Source organism: Adiantum capillus-veneris, chromosome 16 (assembly GCF_014529385.1).
Source record: "Adiantum capillus-veneris isolate H3 chromosome 16, ASM1452938v2, whole genome shotgun sequence".
Lineage (NCBI taxonomy): Eukaryota > Viridiplantae > Streptophyta > Polypodiopsida > Polypodiales > Pteridaceae > Adiantum > Adiantum capillus-veneris.
Genome location: NC_140946.1, coordinates 124,043,715 through 124,052,071, shown reverse-complemented (window position 1 = coordinate 124,052,071; position 8,357 = coordinate 124,043,715). Strand labels below are relative to the sequence as shown.

At 43.6% G+C, this 8,357-nt stretch overlaps 1 pseudogene; it reads right to left on the bottom strand.

The window, feature by feature from the left end:
- Positions 1-224: 224 nt before the first annotated feature.
- On the bottom strand, positions 225-6,542 carry LOC147439801 (uncharacterized; annotated as a pseudogene).
- Between the last annotated feature and the right edge of the window lie 1,815 nt (positions 6,543-8,357).

Genomic DNA, 8,357 nt, shown 5'->3' with positions numbered 1-8,357 from the left:
TCGCTTATGCAAACATTAGATCGCTGTCCCAATGAAATGGACAAAGCGAGGAAGGACTGACTGAGGATTGGGTGCTAAATTTTTGCGACATGCATCCCTTCCCGAAGGAGCTTGGTGTGATGGTAACGATTATTCAACAAAAACCAGATTGCAAAAGGAACCAAAGATGAAAAGACTACCACTAAACACAATGAAAAGTTGAGCTTTCCGATTGACACTCTGCTTCATGACAATAAGACTAGAAGATCAAGTACCTTTGCAACAATCAATGTGCAGCAACTCCCGTCTTTTCGAGCATGCTCAAAACAAGAACATTTGAAAACCATCTGCAAACTGCAAAATATCCCAAGAGAATCGGTTGTGTAGAGCACATTCAGTGTAGGTTGTCGCAGGAAACACTCACCAAAATCCAAATGCATTAACAAGCTAGCTACTGCTTTGACAGGACTGTCTTGCAGGCGTGTTCCCGAAATCTCCATGAGAGAGGGTTCTTGCAATAAGAGGGGCTGAACAAGAGCGGGGTGTGTTGAAGGGCAATATAAAGTTATGTAGCTATTTCGGGCCTGCATATTTGGGGTGAAAGGTTGAGCGACCTTCTCTGCGCACATCGCATCCTCAACATCACCAGGCCGGCCCACCCGTAGCTAGATCGAAAACCTGCAAAAGAGCTGGGGTGGGAAAGGCAAGGCTCATAGGAAGGTGCAGACGCACAACAGTCATAGAGGGTAAGCACACTTCACATATGATCAGAGACGTGCCAACTACTTGAAGTCGCGGAGCGGAGCGTGGGTCGACTCTCTCTCTCACACACACACACAGTGAGCTTACACAGTACAGTACGCAGAGAGATGTTAGAAGGGTTATCTACCAAATTCTTAGTATTCACAAAGAATATGTTAGTATATACAAAGAGTTAGAGGTAAGTGAGTTAGGCGGGCGGCCGGCCATATCCGCATAAGAGGCCACTTGGGCTTTAATCCCAACAACCTCCCACTTAAAGTCCAATGTGGCACTTTAAGTAACTGTAAATCTATGAACATAAATGTACAAAGATTTACATGGCTGCCATCTATCCAATGCCCAATAACTCACGACAATGCACAAAGCCCTCTCCTGGAAGTCCCTTTGTGAGTAGATCAGCAGGATTGTCCTTGGTGTGGATATTCAGCAGTTGTATCTGCTTGTCTTCAAGTACTTCCCTAATGAAGTGATACTTCACATCAATATGCTTAGTCTTCGAATGGAACACTGGATTCTTTGCCAATTGTATAGCACTTTGACTATCACAATATAACTCTGGCATATCTGCATTGATTCCCAAGTCTGCAACCAATCTACCAAGCCAAATAGCTTCTTTGCATGCCTCATTTGTTGCAACATACTCAGCTTCTGTAGTAGACTGCGTAACACAATCTTGTAATCGAGATCGCCATGATATGGCACCTCCAGCCAATGTAAAGACATAGCCTGATGTAGATCTCCTCTTATCCAAGTCTCCTGCATAATCTGAGTCAGTGTATCCTCTGACACTCAAATCCTGACTACCATAGCATATGCGCATACTCTTTGTATGTTTTAAGTATCTCATGATACCTTTCACTGCCTCCCAATGTTTCTTGCCGGGATTTGACATATATCTGCTAACCACTCCCACTGCAAATGCAATATCCGGACGTGTAGCAATCATTGCATACATCAAACTACCCACTGCAGACGCATATGGAATCTTATCCATTTCAGCCTTTTCTTCCTCAGACACAGGACAATCTTGTTTGCTAAGTTTCACATATGGTGGCAATGGAACACTCAATGCCTTTCCCTTCTCCATATTGAAACGTTGCAAAACCTTGTCAATATACTCTGTTTGAGATAACCAAATCAACTTCTTGGATCTGTCTCTCTCAATGCGCATACCAAGTATATGACTTGCCTCACCCATGTCTTTCATGTCAAACGATTTTGCCATCTTTGACTTCAAAGCTGAAATTTCTTCCAAGTGTTTGCCAGCAATCAACATGTCATCCACATACAAAATAAGGATCAGCCAACTGCCATCCTTAGCCTTCTTTGTATATAGATAGTGATCGAACTCACTACGTTTGTAGCCTTGAGAAAGCATAAACTGGTGGAACTTATGGTACCATGCCCTCGGTGATTGTTTTAAGCCATAAAGACTCTTTAACAACTGGCATACCAAATGTTCCATGCCTTTCTCAACAAACCCTTCTGGCTGCTGCATGTAAATTTCCACATCTAAATCACCATGCAAGAACGCTGTCTTGACATCCATTTGGTGCAACACCAAATCCAATATAGCAACCAATGCAAGAAAGCATCTCAATGTAGTCATCTTGACCACTGGAGAGAAGACTTCATCAAAGTCAATGCCTTGTTCTTGCTTAAAGCCCTCGGCAACAAGCCTTGCTTTGTACTTTGGCTGACTATCATGAGCGGTGATCTTATACCTGTAAACCCATTTACAAGGTAGAGCCTTTTTGCCCTGTGGTAATTTAACCAACTTCCATGTCTGGTTTTTATGCAGAGCTGTCATCTCTGACTGCATGGCCAACTGCCATTTTTTCGAGTCAACCACTTGTAATGCTTCCTTGTAACAAGATGGTTCTCCGCAATCTGTGAGCATGACATAATTTAGAGATGGCACATAACGATCAGGTGGTTTGGAGACACGCTCAGAACGTCTCACCACAACTGATTCTGCCTCTCTAGCCACTATAGGCTGTTCCTGAGCCTGACCATGCTGTCTTGATGTGCTAGCACTAGGTCCATCTTCCCTGAAGACAACTCTTCTGATCTCCTCTGTCTTCTCTGGCTTAGCGTGAAACTTGGCTTCATTGAAATGCACATCATTGCTACGAATAAGCTTTCTGGACTCAGGATCCCAAAGCCGGTAACCCATCTCGCCCGATTCTCCGTAGCCAAGAAATATACACTTCTTGCTCTTTAGTTCTAACTTATTTCTGAACTCCTTAGGAATATGGCTATAAGCTTCACAACCAAAGACTCTGAGATGCTTATACGAAGGTGCCTTGCCTGTCCATAGCATCTCGGCCACTGCACTCTTATCCAGAACCCTACTAGGAGACCTGTTGATCAAATGGACTGCTGTAGCCACTGCTTCCGCCCAAAATCCATCAGGCAACTCAGCATTTGACAACATGCTTCTGACCTTCTCTTGTATGGTCCTATTCATACGTTCTGCAACCCCATTCTGTGAAGGATTATATGGTGCAGTAAGTTCCCGCTTAATCCCTTTTTCTTGACAAAAGTCTTGAAAAGCTTTGGAAACGTACTCTCCACCATTGTCAGTTCTCAAGCACTTCAGCTTCTGACCACTCTGATTCTCCACCAGCTGCAAGAATGTCTTAAAGACCTTGAGCACCTCATCCTTGTGCTTCAAGAAGTAAACCCATACTTTGCGAGAATAGTCATCTATGAATGTACAAAAGTACGCTGCTCCCCCTAGTGACAAACTAGGCATTGGTCCGCATAGGTCACTGTGTACAAGAGCTAACCGTTCGTCCCTACGATTCCTCTTTGATCTGTGCGGTTCCTGTGTTTGCTTACCATAAACACAATGCTCACAAAACTCGAAATCTTGAAATGAAAAGCCAGGTAAATAACCATAATGAGAAAGTATTTCCATTCCTCTTTTTGACATATGTCCCAACCTACGATGCCACAGTGACACACTTGGCTGCTCAATCACATTAATTACATGGTTTTTAACCTCTGAAACATGTAAAGTGTACAGAGTTCCTGACTTGCTGCCATGTGCTACAGTCATCGAACCTTTGGAGATCTTCCAAGCGCTGTTCCCAAAAACTGTCACATAACCCGCATCATCCAACTTCCCTGTACTAATCAAGCTCTTTCGGATTGCTGGAACATGTCTGACATTCTTGAGCCATAAAGAAGAGCCATTCTGAAACTTCAACTGCACATCTCCCACTCCAAGTATGTCACAAACCTGCTCATTGCCAAGTCTGACATAGTCTTTAGTAGCCACATATGATGTAAACCACTCTTTGTGCGGAGAAACATGTAAAGATGCCCCTGAGTCGATAATCCAATCACTCATAGCATGTCCATCCTCTGCAGTCAAGAAAACAGAATCAAGATTGCTTGTAAGGAAGATGTCACCAGCTGCTATACCAGAATCACTGTCTGAACCAGATCCTGTGACATTCACCTCTTCAATCTTCACTGAACTCTTCTTTTCATCTTGCTCAAAACTCTTTGTTTTGCCTTTTTCTTGTTTCCAGTTCGTACAGTCTCGCTTCATGTGACCCTTCTTGCCACAATGGTAGCATTCTATGTCATCCTTTGACTTCGAATCACGAGACTTACTTCGGTTTTGTGCCTTCTTACCCTTCTTCTCTTTAAACTGTTGTCTCCCTCGAACGACCAAAGCACTATTGCCTTTGCCTTTGTCAATGTTCTTCCTGTTCACTTCCTCTGTGAGCAAGCTGCCTTCTACATTGGCACTTGTAAGACCTTCTGGCGCGACAGAATTACTTAACGCTGTACGAAAAGTATCCCAACTGTCTGGCAAAGTGATTAAGAGAAACATAGCCTTCACTGAATCTGGAAAGACTATCTCTTGTGCTGTTAACTGGCTGAAAATTGAGTGAAATTCATTCAGATGATTTGACATGGCTGTCCCTTCCTTCATCTTCAAATCCACCAATTTCTTGAGCCAGTAAATCTGAGAAGCAGCACTTTGTTTCTCGTACATATCACATAGCTTTTGCCATACGCCATACGCTGTAGTCTCTTCTGCTACGTTGAAGTAAACATTTTCTGCCAGTGTCAGCATGATTGTGGAACAAGCTAACTCGTCAAGCTCTTCCCACTCATCTTGAGCCATAAATTCTGGTCTCTCCCCTTTGAGCTTCAGTGGCTTCACTTGTTTTTTCTGCACCAAAACCTGCCAAATCTGCTTCTTCCAGAATGGAAAGTTTGTGCCATCCAGCTTCTTTATGTTGTAAAGAGTCTCACTGTGAGAAGATGCCATATCTGCCAAACTGTTTACTCCTGAGAAAAATCCGGCAGAGTTTCCCCTGTAAACTGGCCTCTGTACACAGTAAACAAGCTATAATCAACAAGCTGAACACCTCTCCTCAGGAACTGTCAGTATTTTTGAAAATTTTTGACAGAGTCTCCCCTGTAAACTGAGCTCTGGGAACCAAAAGATAGCTCAAGAAACAATCATAAATAGCTGACCAATGACAAATCTAAAAAATCCCTGTAATATGCTGTCCCGTAAGCATACACTGTCTCCTCTCTGGGCGATGACAGAACCTGTATCTGTCTCAAGACTGAACCCTGAACAATGCCTCAACGGCCTGACGCATAAGATGCAATCCAGTGTCAACACAAAGTCATACATCCTAAGGGATAAAAGTCGCCAAAGAGGATGCGTGTAGAGGGGAACTCCAGCAACCTAATCCACCTCACACTGGGTAACCCAGCCCCCAGTGCTTGGCTTCAAAAAACCTCACACACGACCCTCTCAGATGGCTCAGCAAACTGCCCAGAACTAGCATACATCCTATAATAGACCAATCACTGTCCTATGACCGCTGCGGCGGTCTGTCTGCTAGCGTGACTCACAACTAGCAGACCCACAATCACAGTACATCAATCTGCAATACATGCCAGTGGTGTCAAGCCGTCGTATGGCCACACCTCCCCTGGAACCTGGCAAGCACAAGAAGTAGCAATGCAGACTGCAATATATATATCTGATGATATATATGTGTACCTGGTCTATAGATGATGCTCTGAAGACGAATAAGTGATGTATGTCGATGTCGATATTGATGTCGACCACCTCCTGCTTGCCAATCTACACAAGACGGATTTCTTTGCGGCTGAAATCTATCTTCTGCTGTAGTGCTCAGAACGAAATTCTGAGGGCATAAACGGCTTCGAAAGGGGGGTAAAACCCCTGGTCGCCTGATGGAAACGCTCCCGGAACGCCGAGTGTGAATTTTCGAACTCCGGATCCAGAATCTGCCGGAAAAGTGCGCGCCCGCGCGATTGCGCAAATCCGCACTGAACCAAGGCTCTGATACCAATTGAAGTCGCGGAGCGGAGCGTGGGTCGACTCTCTCTCTCACACACACACACAGTGAGCTTACACAGTACAGTACGCAGAGAGATGTTAGAAGGGTTATCTACCAAATTCTTAGTATTCACAAAGAATATGTTAGTATATACAAAGAGTTAGAGGTAAGTGAGTTAGGCGGGCGGCCGGCCATATCCGCATAAGAGGCCACTTGGGCTTTAATCCCAACACTACTGATATTGGGAGCAAGCACGATTGCTCTTACTACTATGATAACGACATCTAGCTGCTCCGCGTCTGCTGTTGTAGCCTTTATGCATAGCATAACGTGACTTACATAAAACCCGACTGCCGTCGTAGCGAGGGCTCGTGCTGTCGTAGCTGGGGTTGCAACTGAGGCTAAGTGCGCGACACGTTGGGGTTGGGATTCTGCGTCCTTGAAAGCGTCCATGGCAGAACAAGCCTTGCAAAGGGGGCAGTTGTGGGTTGGCAGGCTGAAGAGCGGAGATTGATTTTGAAGGTGATTGAACAATCTTGGCAAGAAGCGCAGATAGGCTCTGCAAGAAATGCAAAATTATCCACCCTGCAGCAATGTACGGGACAGTTGACTACTCTTGTAAAATATCTGGACATCGCCTGCCAGTGGTGATGTCGGTAGAGTGCATCAATGGAAGTGAACAACAAGAAAAGCATAGCGCAATCGGCATTGCATGAGGGCAAAGTGCAACTAGCCTACATCAAAGGGAAACGCCATGGGTATAGAAAGGGAAACCAAGAAAACTTAGAGTAACTACCCACTCGACAAGAGACTGCCCGTCTCCTCCACCAATGTGGTGTACCCAAATGTAGAGCAAGATTGAGACTAAATGAGCCTGCCTTTCTTCCATCTGGCACCTCCTTATATTAGCTTGTAAAGGTTACATTCCAAGAACACTTAGAGGTGTCCTCCCACACTAGGTGGTCGGACACACGACCACACACCACATTATAATCGTATGGGGATCATTTTAACTACCTTATACTTTACGTTAATGTATCATTGTAATCGTCCGTATTATCAGCATGCCTTGTAAGTTGTATCCGCTCTACCATGTTCAATATTGCCAGAATGCATTAATGCAATTATGCAGTTTGTGTTATAATTATACTTAGTTCTTAATTGCAAAGTCTGACACGTGCCACTCTAATATGTCTCCCAAAAGTATAATGAGTGTGTTCATGGGATTTGGTTAAGTTTAGGTGTGCAAACTCGAGAGTTTTGGACCACTAGTGATTCAAACCAGTTGCTAGACGTGCAGGCTAGTCTATCCCGGTTTCTGTCAAAAAATGGACAGGATGATGAACAACGAGAATGGTATGCAATTAGATTCGGTGCTAAAGTAGTAAGTGCTTGACAAAGAGCATATGAATAGGTAAAAAGGGAACGTTGGGGTGTAGCAACTGAGGTGTGACAAGGAGTAATTTATTGGTGCTTTTGTAATAGTGGGGATAGATTGCTTGCCGTTACTTGGGATGATCACAAGTTGTCCTACTCCAGACATAGCTATGCTACATTGGATAAAATATATTAATTCATTAAATCTCAAGTCTCATCATATTGCAAGTAAAGATAATCCAGTAGCGGACATGCTTTCCAAGGCAAGCTTTGATGATGAAGAGACTATGGTTTTTGAAGCTGGAGATGTGGGATTGAGGTTCTTTACCTCTTCAAAATTGCATGTAGAATGTAAAAGCATGGTTTTTGCATTACTTATTTGTAAAGGATATATATGGCGATGAATGGCTACTGATTGGGAAATATTTGAATACATTGAAGCATCATGATGGATGGACATATCAAGAGTTCAAGAAAATCCGCAAGAAGGCTTATGGGTATTTCTTGCTGGATGGGCTTTTATGGAAATGTCGAAAGAAGCAAAGAGGAACCCCTCAATAAGTGGTTTGTAACAGGGCAATACAACTTCAATTACTTAAGGAATTCCATGAGTCATTATGGGGAGGTCACTGGGAGTTTGGGTCACGTACTTTTGCAAAAATCAAAGATCGATATTGGTGATAGGGAATGTATAAAGATGTGGTACACTTTGTTGAAACTTGTATTGTGTGTCAAATGTACTCAAATGTCAAGCACCATGATGGATTACATCCAACATATCCATTGTATATGCATTTCAAATGGGTAGCCGATTTGATTACAATGCCTACAAGATTATGGAAAATGAGGTACATTGTGCTTGCCAGGGAAAGTTTGAAAAAGCAGGTTGAA